At 46.7% G+C, this 15,692-nt stretch overlaps 1 long non-coding RNA gene across 2 annotated transcripts in view; it reads left to right on the forward strand.

Annotated features, from left to right (window-relative positions):
- Positions 1–11,994, forward strand: part of LOC110126798 (uncharacterized) — a 67,702-nt gene extending 55,708 nt beyond the window's left edge. Inside the window, exons 2-4 of one of the 2 annotated variants that reach the window (XR_002310549.2) lie at positions 3,162–3,369; positions 9,538–9,890; positions 11,557–11,994. This is a non-coding gene — a long non-coding RNA (uncharacterized lncRNA). Of the gene's footprint in view, positions 1–3,161; positions 3,370–9,537; positions 9,891–10,857; positions 10,938–11,556 lie in introns of both variants that reach the window. The other variant, XR_002310548.2, reaches the window with a different exon arrangement.
- Positions 11,995–15,692: the final 3,698 nt, after the last annotated feature.

Genomic DNA, 15,692 nt, shown 5'->3' on the forward strand with positions numbered 1-15,692 from the left:
CACTGGATGTGTGTGTGTGTGTGTGTGTGTGTGTGTGTGGGTGCACATTTATTTCCTTCTCACTGAGCAACATCGTTTGCAAGAAGAAGCCCAAGGACCCACTCATTTGCTGTCGGCGCAGTGTGGGGGGAGGGGACAGACCGAATCCCAGGGGACTGACCTCTCTCCAGGGGCAGCACCCACTTCCAGGTTCTAAGGGTCTGCTCTCTGGAGAGGAGAGGAAAGTGTGAATCAAGGGCTGCTTGATGGTCTCCAGTGGTTTCTAACACACACTGGCGACACAGTCTCTCAAAGGGTACAGCAGGCTGCAGATGAACCAGGGATGTAAAGCCAGCTTGCCAGGAAGGGGTTGATCTCCACCGGCGTGGAATGTGCAATCCCACTGTTGACCATGCACCCGGCATAACTAATAAACAGGTTCCTGAGCAGAGCACTCCCTGCATTTCGTAATTATTATTCGGCTATAAAAATCCCTTCTCCCTCCTGCCAACATTATCTTAGTAAACGTTATGAGCGCTCACGAGGTTAATGCAGGGCCGTAAATCCGCAGTGGGTCGAACAAGTGAGACTTGAGGAACTGTTCATAAATCTACCGGAACGGCTCCAGTTTGTTTATTTAATAAAATATCATTTCATAGAAATGCACAGGGCGCTGCGGGGTTCGCACCTAGGTGGGCGCACATGGGGAGGGGGCGAGGTGGGGTTTGCAGAGGATGGCGGGTGTGTGCACATAAGCGTGCACAGAACACCAGGCACATAGGTGGAGCAGGCAGCCGCCTGGTGCCTGGATAGCCGTGTGGTCTGTTATCACACCAGCCATTCTGAACTCAGAACCTGTTCCACTTAACGGCGGCCTGTTCCCTCGGAATTCCTTAATGGGCCTCGTCAATATTTGAAACGATGCTACAAGGCCCAGGACATGTGTAAAGCTGTTCGCACAACAAGAACACCTCCCTGAGCCAGTCTTCTGGGATTTGTTAGGGGCGCTTTGCCCAAGCTGGGCTGTTAAATCAACCAGAAGTCAGGCTTCCCCACGTGTTGTGGAGTAAAATGCCCAGAGCACGGGCACTGGAGGAAACAGACGTGGGTTCTAACACCAGATTCGCCCCGGATCGGGAAGATGGCCATGGGATTCACCTCTCTGGCCTCAGCTTCCTTCTCTGGACCATGGGAATCATCATGGTACAGAGATCTGTGATGTGAAATGTGGGAGGACCAGAGTGGGGAACCAAGATGGCTTTCTTTGCTGTTTCATTCACCTGCACATCTGCACCATTGCAGCGGCTCTGAAAGGCCTTCCCTAGTCAGTTTTGGCTGCAGGTCATCTTCAGAGTCTTCCTTCTTCTCTGTTTAATTGGCAGGGCCCCCAACTGAAAATAAAACACAGTAGGATGGGATAAGCAGAAGCAGCAGAAGTAATGAGAACCTGGAGGCAGTATTCCTGCCAAGCAGGGGTTCGCTTCCCTGAACTTACCATGGGAATCAAGTCACAACAAAGGAGACAGACAGTGTGGTCTCGTGGTGAGGACCACAAAGTCCTGAGACCAGGGTTTGAGTCCTGACTCTAACACTTAACTGTCTGAGGGATCTCTGTGGTCAAGCATTTTAACTGCTGAGTTCCTGGCGAATGATACCTTTTTTAAAAAGAAGAGTGACATGTTTTTTAAATGCTACCTTCCCCTCGACCCCCCTGTGTTTTTTCTTTTTTGGCCGTGCCACATGGTAAGTAAGATCTTAGTTCTCCAGCCAGGGATTGAATCCACGCCCCCCACTGCATTGGAAGCACGAAGTCTTAACCACTGGACCACCAGGGAAGTCCACTTGTGGGGTGATCTTAACATCTGTCCCTTAGGGTTCAAGCTGGTGTGGGTGAAGTGCTTGTATAGGCCTGGCATGTTGTACAAAGTCAATAAACAATGGACAGCTGGCTAGGAGAGGAAACAAGAGAGGCAGGAATGAGGTGAGCCCCCTCCCATCTCAGGTGTCCCTGGACTGTCCCAGTCTGGAAACCACAAGGTCTCACACCCTGTGAGCTCCCTGTGTCCTGGGAAAACTGAAAGCTTGGGTTCCCCAGCCGGAATGGAGAAGTCAATGCTTGAAGCACTCTCAACTCCGGGTTTAATTTGGCCACAGCTATTGATGATTTAATAACAGCTGGCTGATTATAGAGGCTCCATCTAAAAGACTCTAATTCCCCAAGGCTAATTGCTGAGCATTTGATTAACCCAGTGGCTCTCATTAGAATCACCTGAAGAGCTTTCTAAACATACCAATGCCTGGGCCTCACCCCAGACCAGTCTTCCTCCAGTTCACTGCTATTGACATACTGGGCTGAATAAGCCTTTGTGGTCGGGGGCTGTCGTGTGCATTGAGGGATGTTGAGCAGCAACCTTGGGCTCTACTCTGAAGATGCCAGCAGAAACACCCTAATCTCAAAAAAACAAAAACAAAAACAAAACTCCTGGGTAGAATCAGCCCAAGTTGAGAACAATGCCCCAGACTAATTCAGGAAGTTGGGGGCAGGGTAGGAACTGAAACTTGGTATTTCATATTAAATTCCTGCCCATAGCTGACTTTAGCATTTCCCTGGAGCCTTGTTGAGCTAGTGGTAAAGAACCCACCTGCCAGTTCAGGACACATAAGAGATGCGGGTTCAATCCCTGGATTGGGAAGGTCCTCTGGAGAAGGCAATGACAACCCACTCCAGTATTATTGCCTGGGAAATCCCATGGACAGAGAAGTCTGGTGGGCTATGGGTCCATGGGGTTGCAAAAGAGTCGTACACAACTTAGTGACTAAACAACAACAGTAGGCATATGATTTCCTTAACTTGATCTGACACCCTGATGCAGGAATGCCTGTGATTCTCCCTTCTGAGGACAAGAAAACAGGTCTGAAGAGGGAAAACAATTTGCAATTGGAGGTGATAGGACTCAAAATCAGGGTTGTGGGGGGCAGGGGTACAGCATGCTATGGAGAAAAAGATGGAAGTTTCAATATTTAAGTTTTCTGGCTGTCAACATGAGAGGCGCTCCAGGTTTTGCAGGATTCCAGTCATTCCAAAATGACTTAGATCCGAGTGGAAGTGGCCATCAATTAAATCCTTGGCATTCGGATTACTCCAAACACTCATGTAGGCAAACATTTCTTCCTTCTTTTAGATGCAATCTGGATGAGCCAGCGGGAAATCAGACAGTGAGGGGTGGGAGACACAAGGTCTTCTGTGTTGACTCTTCAGAGCCGCGCCCTCCCTCTGCTACCTTCTTCAACCTGGAACCTTCTTCAACCCGGAAGTGTTCAGCCCAGCCCTCGCCCTCGCCGGAAGTGTCTACCGGTCTTGGATCTGAGACAGGAAGTGACTCGGGTGAGGTCAGTGTTTCTCAGATTTCCTTCAGGGTGAAGGGTAGTCACAATGTAATTGTGAAAAGCAATTACAGGGATCACAATAGTCCAAATGGAGAGTGAGTTTTCTGACTGCCAGGAGGGGAAACATTTTAGGATTGGTTTCCTAAGAGGAATCCATCACTTTGATTTTAGCCATGGTGGTGAACACAACGTCTGGTCTAATTTTAGAAACGTTCTGAGACAGGAATAGGTTGTTCCCTGTCTTTGTCTGACAGTAACTTAACGTTTTCTGAGTCTAGGATGGATACTGGCTAAAAATTTACGTTCAAAGACAGTTCTGTTTCGTTAGAATCACACCAGAAATTTCTAATGTAATGACATTAACCCAAGTGGATTCTTAACCCAAGTGGAAATGTGTATTGGTTGAAATATCTGTTATAACCATTAAACTTGGAAGTGAGAGAGAAGAGTGTGGTTAAGAGGAGCCAGGTCTCACTTGCATCATAGAAGACCCTCAGAAGATGAGATGAAGTTCATTAGTAGAGGAAGCGGGAAAGTTGGGAAGGCAGGAACAGCACTTGCAAAGCCATGGGGCCATGAGGAGCCCAGTTGTATTGAGGGTCGGGGCAAATTTCAGTGGCAGGAGCCAGGAGTATATGAAATGGGGAGGTCAAGAGATGCAGCTGGTTGGGGAAGGTCTGAAAATTCTTACCCTGCAGTCTGCTTTTCCTCAGACACTCAACAGAAGCAAGTTTTTACCCCGATCCCTTCCACACCTCTGACAATTGTCTTGGAGGCCTGGCTTCCTGACCTCCATCATCACTGACCTCCTTTTAAGATTGGAGACATCTCCACCACCCTGTGGACTCCTGACTATGTCAGGTTACACGGGAAAAGAGAATTAAGGTTGCAGATGGAATTAAGCCTGCAAATCTACTGACCTTGAAATGGAGAGATCATCATGGATTCTATGAATGGGCCCAGTATGATCACAGGAGTTCCTAAAAGTGGAAGAGAGAGAACTAGAGAGAGGGCAGCACAAGGAGGAATCGGCCCAACATTTCTGGCTTTGCAGATGAAGGAAGGGGCCTTGAGTTCAGGAATGAGGCAGCCTCTAGAAGCTTTAAAAGGCAGGGAAACTGGTTCTCCCTTACAGTCTCCAGGTGGAACACAGCCCCAGTGACTAGCCTAGTGAGACCCACTTTGGGCTTCCGATCCCCAGAACTGTAATACAGTAAGTCTGTGTTGTTTAAAGCCATGGTGTATGTGGTTATTCATCACAGCAACAGTAGGAAACTCATCCAGACCCCCATTTCTTCATCTGAGAAATGAGTTTAATAATCATGCCTCATTGTGTATTGAAAATTGAGTTAACAGACATCAAACATTTAGCATGATCTAGGCCCACAATATGTGTTCTTTTGTAGTGAGGCTGTAGGTTGATGGAGTCCCAGGTCTACTAGCCTAGATGTGTTTTTCTGCTCCAGTGAGGGACTGGAGGAAAGAATCTTGGACTAGGGATCAGGAGGACTGGGTACAAGTCATGGCTCTGTCTCTCACTAATAGACAGATGATCTCAGACTTGTTCTTACTGTGAGCCAGGTCTCAGTTTTCCAGTCTGTGTGATGGGTGTGGGGAGAGATGGCCCATAAGCATCCTTCTAGATGTGACATTCTTGTGAGGATTCAGACTGTGTGTGCAGGGATAGGGGGGTTTTGTATCTCACTTGAAGCCCCTTGACTTGGTTTTCTGAAAATGTGCACCTCACATCATGTTCTTGAGACCTCAAGGCTGATGGTGGTCACCCCAATGCCCTCGCTTCTCTCTGTACCCTGAATAGGGGCTAGGGTCGAGGGAGCATCCTGAGACCACAGGCCAAGTTGACTGGTCTCTGCTGATGTCCAGTCCATGTCCTTGGGAACATCAACTCCTCCCCAAACTCAAAGCAAACCAACAGTTAAACACATAAATATCACTTTGTCTGCTCAGCCAGGTCGATTCCTGAGGCCTCCTGGTACACTAGAAAGGTTTTGCAGTTGAGCTGAGATGGGTTTCAGTGGTGGCTGGGCCACTTGCTTGTGAGCAAATTGCTTAATCTCCACGAGCCTTAGTTTACCCACCTGGAAAATGGGAATAATAGTAGTCAACATTAGACTAAAGTAGAGTCAACCTCAGAAAGTCATTTATGATAACCAGTATATTAATTCAGGTAAAGCGGTATGATAATTGCTATGACCCGAAGGAGGCAGGAGGAAGTGTGGGTAGTATTAACTCTTCCAGTGGGGAATGATGATTGTAGAAGGTTATACCTAAGCTGAACTTTAAATGGCAACAATGTATGTGAAAAACTTAGTATAATACCTGAGGTGGATTATATGCTTATAAAGGAAAAGGAATAGAATAAGAAATGAGGTTGCTGGGGGATTCAGGACTCCCCCGAGGCTTCCTGAGTTTGATCCACCTTAGTCTTGAGCCTTCTCCTCTTCCTGTTTCTCCCTCTTGCCCCATCACTGCACCCACACTTGGTTCTGGCCCTGAGCCCTAAATCCTACTGCAGGGGCACCCAGAAGGCACAGACACGACAGGAGAGGGAGAGAGGCAGAGCTGGAGAGAGGGGCTTGAAGAAGATTGATGCCGGCATTGTCGTCATGGCAACGACAGGATGGGCTTGAGGCCCCACTGCCGGGAGCAGCTCCTCCAGCTCTTCCTGGATTCCAGAGCCTTTGAGGGGAAGCAAGAGGCTCAGGTGGGGGCCCTGAGAACACAGGTGGGGCCTCAGGGTGACAGCCAGGGAGAAGGAGGCTTTGGGAACTGCCAAATCAACGGACTGTTAGAGAAGACCTGTCCAAATCCCTGAATTGAAAGATGGGGAAACTGAGTATTAAGGAGGAGAGTGGTGAGGACAAATATTTCTAAGCACATAGTAGGTAACTGGTATTTTTCACCTCACTTCTAATGACTTGTCTCTCTTTTCCACCAGACTGTGTGATTTGGAAGGGTAGGGGAGCATCTTGGTTATGGGCTAGGTGTCAGAGAGACCTGGTTTCAGATTCTTGCTTGGCCACTTACCCAGTGGGTGGTGGTGCCTGTTATCTCCCCTGTGTCTCAGTTTCCTCATCTACAAAATGGATGGAGTTTATGATTTATAATATTGTCTGCCTCATAGAGTGGTTGTAATTTTTGAACGACATAACTAATATAAAATGCTTCATATGGTGCTTGGTAAAGCATAAATGCTCAATAAATGTCCCTATAATAATAATATTACAAGGTTAGCCAGCCAAAAGAAGCTTCACATTTTTGCTGCCTGGAAGAAAATATCCCCTGTATTTGTATAGCTTCATGAGAGGTGGGATCTACTTTACTTCTTGAACCATCTGGTTTTGCCTCTTTGCCTGCCTTACATTTATAGCTATATTTTCTGTCTCTTGGAGAGCAGAGCTCCATTTGCTAGGGGAAGCCCATAGGTCAGTAGTCAGGAGATATAGGTTAATAATAAATAATAGTTCTCATTTATTGGGAACTTACTATGTGCCAGGCTCCTTGCTAAATGTTTGGCACGCATTTTTCACAATGATTCTTTGTTAGGTGCTCTAATTATTCCATTTTAGAAGAGAGGAAGCTGAGGCTCAGAGAGGTTACATCCATCATCCAAGGTCACAGAGCTGGTAAGTGGCAGAGATGGGACCTCAGCCACAGGTGTACACTTATTCTTGAGAATGAGAGCAGTAAGGACAGATGCCGCTGACCTTGGTCCTGAAACCTTAGTGGCCGACGGGGCTGAGCTACTCCTTAGAATGCCTGTTCATTGGTGCCCCCTGTCCTGCCTCCGCTAGAAATCTGACAGGTAAGAGAGGATGCCTTGGGGAAACAATATAGATAGAAAGGAAAGAACACAAGAAGTCAGTGAGAGAGAGAATCAGGGCCTTTTTCAAGGAGATATTTCATGAAAGGCTGCTGAGGAGAAATAAAAGTGACTTGATTTTATACACACACACACACACACACACACATATATATATTTTGAAAAACAACATTGCTGGAGGAGGTGCTTTTTGACACAGTTGATCTTCACCCTGCTTGCCACATTAGTGGTTAGTAGCCTATTTTCTGTCCCTCACAAGTGGGGTCTCTTTATTCTTGCCTCGTAGAATAGTGAAAAATCCAAGTGTGACATCTGGCACACCTGGGTGCACTCTCTTTAGCTCTTCTCCTGGTTTTATCAGTAAGTATCCTCTGCCTACCTTTGCTCTGGCCACGCTGCATCCTTGCCAGCAATTCCCCACCCAGAGCGTGGATTTCCTGGGAAGAATTTCTGCAGCCCAGCCACCCAAGTTCATCTGTAATGCGGGCTTTCCCTGCCATAAAGCTCCAAGCTGCTCGGCAGAATTTGGAACCACATTTCCCTGCATTAAAAAGTGCCTCGAGTGAGGATCGTGTTCCAGTGGTGGCATGTAAATGCCTCTTTCAAGAAGGGAAATTGCTTTGAAGTTACTATTTCCCTGGCTTTGATAATAATCTGCTTAATGTCTTGTGTCAAACTAATTACAGCATAATTACCTTTTTTAATAACAGGTACTTTTAATTGGTGCAGGGTTAAACAATTCTGTTGTAAAAATCAGTTGTTTTACATTCATGGCTATAGTTTACAAAGAAGTGGGACAACCTTGCAATATTAAACACCCCACAGAGCTGGGATGGGGTGTGAATGAGAAGGCTGCCATGCCTCCTCTCCTTGACGTTGGGCCCCATTTCTTGTGATGCTTCACCTGCTCATGGACAGAACTTCTTATGCCAAACTCTTAGAAGAAGAGAGGAAGGATGCTTAGGGCTATGTGTGTTCACATTCTTCATCCTGCTTCATTCTTATCTGTACACACACAAGAGCATGTCAAAGAAGTACTGTTGTCTACATTAAATAGATGGCTCACCCGAAGCTCAGAGAGTTTAAGAACCTGCTGCAGGTCACAACGTCAAATGAACGAATCAGACTCTGAACTCATGCCCTTTGTTTCCAAATCCAGAGTTTTTGAAAGGTAGTATGATTGAGTGGTTAAGAGCTTGGGATGAGTCTGGAATCTAAAATATCCGGGCTCAATCCTAGCTCTATAACATAATTACCGAGTGACCTAGGATGACCTCCTTACCCGCTCCAGACCTGTTTGCTCAGCAGTGAGCATGCGTGTGTGGTCAGCCGCTCAGTCGTGTCCAACTCTTTGCGAGCTCGTGGACTGCAGCCTGTCCACCAGGCCCCTCTGTCCATGGAATTTCTCAGGCAAGAATACTGTCGTGGGCTGCCATTTCCTGCTCCAGGGGATCTTCTTGACCCAGGGATTGAACTCATGTCTCTTGTGTCTCCTGCATTGGCAGGTGGATTTATTACCACCGCACCACCTGGGAAGCCCCCATCAGTGAGAATAAGAAATAATAATAGTGTCCACCTCATGGGACTGATAAGCTAATATAAAGCAACATAGGTGATGTGTCTAACACAGCAGACACTCCTATGGTGATAACTCCGCCTGTTCCCCTCTGAGCCTTGCTGCAATTGCACTTTTCTTCTCCTGGATTCTTTCCTTGTAGAAAAAAAAAAACTCTTGAGTACCCCATGGATGTATTTCCTCACGTCTTGGCTGAAAAAAAAAAAAAGTGCACGCACTCATCTCATTACTGCAGCTTTTTGCATTTCATTAAAAAACCTGACAGGCCATTTCATAATAATTTATTAGCACAGAGTCAATTTTTATTAATTACAATCATTAATTTATCAGTGTTCCCGTCATCTGAAGTTTGGTCAGAAATGAAAGGCGAGAAGTGCAGAGAGAAAAATGGGCGAAATGGAAGTCGGGGGGATCAGGGTCCGGTGGCGTGGGGTGGGGCTGGAAGGGGCTGATTGGGTTGGTGAACTTGATGGAACAGGAGGCATCATCTTGGATGCAGAGCCTGGGGGAGGGGCAGTGTCCTACACTGGCGATCATGGGTCTGACCGTTGAATGACGCTTGCTTTCTTAATGCGGAAGCAAAAGAAGCGTAAGGTTGATAGACGCAGGGCCTCACAGACATCAGGAGCAAGACCCTCCAAGCTCTGTCTCTGTCACCCTTCAGCCTCACCCCTTACCTCTGTCAGCCTTGCTCACCCCACTTGGATATTCGTTGTTCCAGCTGATATTTACCTCTCACTCTGGTTGGCAGCTTCTCGAAGGCATCAACCTTGTCTTGGCCATCACTCGGTTTCCAGATCCTGCTGGAGAATTCAAGAGATACCTGTTAATGGATCATCTACCCACCCTCTGCCCGTTTTATGGAGGCAGAAGCTGAAGCCCAGAGAGGATGCCTGACCTTCTTAAGGTCGCACAGCTCACTGACAGCGGAGTCAGACCCAGGAATTCAACCTGCTGGACCTTTCTTACGTCTCCCCTTCTTGTGTTTTGGCTTTTCCCTCCATCTCCGCCCTTGGGGTGTCTCTTCTTTTCATCAGATACAATGAAGAGCCCAAGTATGGACTGAGCATAAAGCTGAGGCTCCTCCCTCCGAGAGGGGCAGTGGTGGTTTCTTTCGGGTCCTCGTCTTCCTTCACTGGGCCTTGTTTCTGGCACCTGCATTCTGGCTCATTGCTCTTCTCTGGGCAGGGAGCCCTTCTAATGGCTGCAGTAGAATCACTGTAGTCACTGAAAAGTGACCTGTGGAGACCCTGAGGTCCTGGGGTCCCCCTGGAGCTGTCATCCACGGGCTGATGTCTGAAGGGTGCGAGTCACTACTCTTGGTGCGTCCTTAGGCAAGGGGTCCAATCTTAGCACAATTCCTGGCATTTTGCAGGCTCTCAGCAAATAGCAGTGGACACAATGCAGCACATTCAGTGAGCCCAAGGTCACACAGAGCTGTAAGACTCTGTTCTTAGGGGCAGAGAGAGAGGAAAGGAAGAGGACCACCGTGACGTCGATGTCAGGAGTCGGGCCCAGCACCTCCCCTTTATCAGCAGAAGGGGTGACAGCAGGCCTTGTGCTTCGGAACAGCATCTGAATATCCTGTTCTTGACCACGCACTCCTGTCTGGTGTCTGCTTGGGGCTGGGTGTATAGCCGTGCCTCACATGTGTTACCCACTCTGGAGAAGTGGGTTTGGGTCCAATCTGAGACGTGTAAATCTTGCCCAGTTCTGAATGGTGCTGAAAGTGGGGATTAAAGTATCTATATTAAATGACATCAATGTTGGACACAGAAACTCTGGGACTTGGTGAAGGGCAGGGAGGCCTGGTGGGCTGTAGTTCATGTGGTTGCAGAGAGTCGGACACGAATTAGTGCCTCTTCCCTGGTGGCTCAGATGGTAAAGAGTCTGCCTGCAACGTGGGAGACCTGGGTTCCATCCCTGGGCCGGGAAGAGCCCCTGGAGGAGGAAATGGCAAGCCACTCCAGTATTCTTGCCTGGGAAATCCCATGGATGGAGGAGCCTGGTGGGCTACAGTCCATGGGCACACAAAGAGTCTGACACGACTGCCTTTGTTTTTCTTTCTTAGCGAGTGAACAACAGCAGCACTCTATAGCTGATCTCTCGTCTTTAACACAGAGCCTGGGAACGTAACATGTGGACACCATGGTAATTTGGGCGGTGGGGGCCCAGGTGCACAGAATTGCATAGGCCCTCTCTGCAAGGACTCTTGTCTTAAATTACCCACCCCCATCTTCCACCCAGATGCCCCTGCTCTTGACCACATTGGCACGCATCCTAGTTTCCATGTCCCCCAGCCCACAGTCCGGCCGTTCATACGTATTTGTGTCTTTGGAAAATGTATGGTGTGTGTAATTTTGTAAATGGCAGAATTGATTGGGTTCTTTTTCTGGATTTTATTCTTTCTCAGCATCATTTAAATTTTTATTTATTTATTTATGGCTGTGCTGGGTCTTTGCTGCTGCACGCAGGCTTTCTCTAGTTGCGGAGACTGGGGGCCACTCTCTGTCGTGGTGCCAGGCTGCTCATAGTGGTGAGCTCCTCTTGTTAGGGAGCATGGGCTCTAGGGTGCACGGGCTCAGTAGTTGTGGCATGTGGGCTTCGTTGCTCTGTGACATGTGAATCTTCCCAGACCAGGGGTCAAACCTGTGTCTCCTGCAAAGGCAGGCAGATTCTTAACCCCTGGACCACCAGGGAAGTCCTCAGCATCGTTTCTGAGCTCTGCTGATGCTGCCGCACTCAGGTCTGTCTTCTTTTTTCCCGACAGTTGCAGAGTGTTTCCCATTTCTCGGCTTGCCTCCCACCACGTGTTGACTCACCTGCTTCCCCAGGGAAGGAGTACGGCCACCTTGTGTCAGTATAAGGAGAATGCAATGAATACCCTTGTGCGTATCTTCCTGTGGCCCCGACTGAGAATGTCTTCCGGCTCTGTCACCAGTGATGGCTTTGCTGAGCTCAGGAGTGTCTGCACACTTAATTCCACCAAGTCTGGCCAGACTGTTCTCAGATGGCTGCGTCCTTCACACTCTCTCCAGCTGTGAGTGAGAATGGCTGTTTCACCACATTTTTGCCAAGACACAATACTATCTTTCCCTTTGACTTTTGCCACTCAAATGGGGATAATGCGGTACTTCATGGTTAATTTAATTTCCGTGTCAGTCGTCACTGGTAATCTTGAACATGTAATAAACTTATTAGAATTTTTTTCCCTTTCTGTGAGTTATTTATTAATGTATTTTGTCCATTTCACTATTGGATTTTTAAAGTTTTTTTTTTTTCTTATTTATAGATCTCGGTTTCCTAGAGAGTTATCCTTTGCAAATATCTTGTTTCATTCCATTGGCCTTGTGCTAACTTAATCTATGGTGTTCTTGGGACAGATATCTTTAATTTTGATGTAGCAAATTCCATCCTTTACCTATGTTATCATCTCTAATGTTGAGATGTTTTCAAGAAATTCTACTCCCCTCCCGTTGAAGGTCATAAAATAATCTCCTATCATTTTCTTCTGTTTGCTTTCTGCTTTTTTGCTTTTCATGTCTAGGTATTTAATGTATTTAGATTTTATTTTTTGTACATGGCGTGAGGTAGGAATCCACCTTGACTTTTCCCTCTTGAGTAGTTCAGTGATCTCAACATCATACTCAATAATTCATTGTTCCCCACTGTCTGTGATTCCGCCTGTCTTCCTGTGATCTATCTGTCTGTGTGGCTTTGCTTTCCATTCTGCTCCATTTGTTTTTAAAAACACACTATTAATGTGGTTGTGTCTGTCTATCTGCTTTATCTCTGCTCTCTACCTGCCCCATTTCTCTTTTAAAAAAATATACTCTTAAAATGGTTGTAATCAACAGCAACAAAAGCTAAGCATCTCAGTAGGGTTATAGGAAGTTGAGTTGGCAAAAGGACTTTAGAAATTACTTTGTCTGATCACGTCGTATCACACACGGGGCAATTAGGCTCAGAGGATGGCAGCTCCACGTTCAAGGACACAGTCAGAAATGGAATTCTTGTCTCCTGACCCCCACCCTCATCAAGCATTCCTGAATATTTGTTCCCTTTCGTGACTCCTGAGGGTATTTGGATGCAAGTGCCTTTTAGGGGCAAACATATTCCAAGCCTTAATGTTAAATTAAATACCAAATACCTTAACATTTGAAAAAATGACATTTATTATACTGAGTTGTAAACAGAGGAAAAATTACAATAGAATCCAGTGTAGGTCTTACATAAACGGCACCCATTCGGTGTAATGACTCTGAGAATGTCAGTGCTAACAAGCACATAATTGGCACCGGGGAGATAATTTTTGCCACCTTATGCAAAGGGGAAACCGTTCTGCATAATGATTTTACCTAGGAATATTCTTTATTCAACAGGCCCATTTGCATAACCCTTCCAACTTCCTTGAGTTAACACAAAATGCTCTGGAGACATTGCCAAGTCTCTTCCAGAAGATGTCTGCTTCTTTTTCTTCTTCTTCTTTTTTTTTTTTTAACTTTCCTGCTCTTCCCCCCCCCCAGCTTTATTGAGATATAATTGACATATAACATTGTGTTAAGTTTAAGATCTCTGCTGCTTGAAATAAACTCCCCTCTCTCGAGCATGCGGGTGTTGTGTGCCAGGGCTGTGCTCCCTGCCCCAAGTGCGTGGTTCGTATTTGCACTCACAGCATCCTGAAGTTGGACAATTTTTTTTGAGACCTGGATTCTTTTCTATTCTGTTCTTCAGGAGATTCCCGACATCTAGCAAAGGGCTCCAGCTGCAGGAGATGCTGACTGTTGTCGAATGAATATGTGAGTGCCTGTCTTGACGATCCTAGGAGGTCAAGTTTTTGTCACTAGAAATTGAAATCACTGGGTAAGCTCAAAATACCAGTCAGTGGCCACCTGGGATTTGAACACAGATCAGCTGGACCCCAGATGTATTTATCTCACAAGCTTGTTCCGTCTTTCCCTCAGTGAGCGCAGTGTCTGGTCTCATGCTGTCCAGTATGCTAGCCACTTGCCACGTGTGGCTCTTTAACCTTAAATTAAACAAAATAAAAAAATCCCCAGTCTTAGGTGCCATGTGCAGGCTACTGTAGTGGGTAGGTCAGCACTAAAACATTTTCATCCTTGCAGGAAATTCTGTTGGACAATAGTGCGTTTGTGTCTGCTCTTCTTGAGTGTCGACTCTGTTGGGCTGTGTCTTAGCTCTGTGGACAGCTCTGGTTTCAAGCAGATGTGGATTCAAATCCTAGTTCAGGACTTGACTTTATGTGTGAGCCTCAACCTCTCAGCAGCTGGGTCTTGTCTTCTGCGAAATGGAGATAATAATAGGGCCCTCCAAAGGGCATTGTGAAGGTAAAGGGTACACAGACAGCATTTCGTGTCGTCTCTTGTCTGTGAAGATTAGGCGAGGGTCCCCATTCCACGAGGAGGAAACTGGCCTTCAGAGGAGTGATGGAACTTGTCAAGGTTCTCACGCCTTGAGCAGGTACCCTGGGATTTGAGCCAGTGTCTGCCTGGTGCCAAAGTTGTAGGAGCTTTTTATTACCACGGACGTCCACCTCCTGAAGCACTGCTTCTTACAGGATGGGGAGATTGCCGTGCCCAGTGGTTGGAGGTAGTCCAGAGAATACAGGGAGCAGCTTGTGGATGAAACGTGTTCACAGCAGTGTTGTCCTCCTACACCCAAAGACATCACCGTTCAGCACAAAAGTTTAAAGAACACACTCTGTTAAAAAAAGAGAAAAATTTAGCCAAACAAAAGACAGGTTTTCTTTCTCATGCGAAAGTATTAGTCCTGGTAAGGCGGGAAATGAGTGTCCTAGGATTACCTATCTGCTTAATCTAAGAACTAGAGTAAAATCTCAGATCTTTCAACCCCCAGCTTGAAGTCCCACATTTCTGTATTTCAGAGATGATCCACAAAGAACTAGATTTGGGAAGCTTCCCTTACTGATCAGGGCTCTTTCAGGAACAAATGCCAGGAATCCAAGTGAAATTGTCCTCATCTGGAAAAGGAATGGGTTGGTTTATATGAAAAGAAAAAAAAGGACAGGGGCACCAGATTCAGGTATGGCTGGTTCCAGCTGCTCAAGTGATGTCAAGAATATTGTGTTTTCCTCTCTTGGACTTGGCTTTTCTCTGAGTTGGCTCCATTCTTGGGGAAAGGATTTCTCTCTGGGCTAGTAAGATGACCAGCAGTGCCTGCAACTCCAGCTATATTTTTTGCCCCAACCCATTTCCAGGAAGTCTTCCCTTTGAGTTACAGCGAAAGTCAAAGGACTGGCTTTCATTGAATGGCTTGAGTCATGTGCCCATTCCTAAGCCAATCAGGGAGAGGGATCTGTGCAACTAGAGCCCCAAGTGCTGAGAACGGAGGAAGGGTGGGTCCCTAAAGGAGTGTAAGCACCCTGTTCCCAGAAGACAGGGGAGTGGATGTTAGAGAGTCAAAAACAGCAGATGTTCACTGTGCATTGTCCAGGTCAGTGTTTACAATTACCCTGCCCACTTGTCTGGTATCTGAGTTGTCACCATGTCACCTTCATCAAAAACAAGAATATAAAGAATAATAAAAGGAGAACATCTAATTCCTTGCACCCAAAACTAGGGTAGTTGAACAGTCCTGAGCTCAGGGAGCTCTGGATAGGGAGAGAGGTGCCATCAAAAGGACCGTTGACTCCAATAGTGATGAAGGCACTTCAGCCATGCTCAAGGTTGACTCAGCTTATAGATGAAATTTCAGTTTGCTCAGCAGGAATCAGGAGCTGCCTTTGGAAGATGTGAACAACTGAGAAGGCTCCTGGGAGTTGGCGATGACTGAGCTGGGCTTTGATTTATCAGTGGGATTAGCATGGACCAGGGAGAATGCAGCTGAAAAGAAGAATATTCATCTTGAAACTACATGGGTCATCTT

The sequence above is a fragment of the Odocoileus virginianus genome, chromosome 12, assembly GCF_023699985.2.
Source record: "Odocoileus virginianus isolate 20LAN1187 ecotype Illinois chromosome 12, Ovbor_1.2, whole genome shotgun sequence".
Lineage (NCBI taxonomy): Eukaryota > Metazoa > Chordata > Mammalia > Artiodactyla > Cervidae > Odocoileus > Odocoileus virginianus.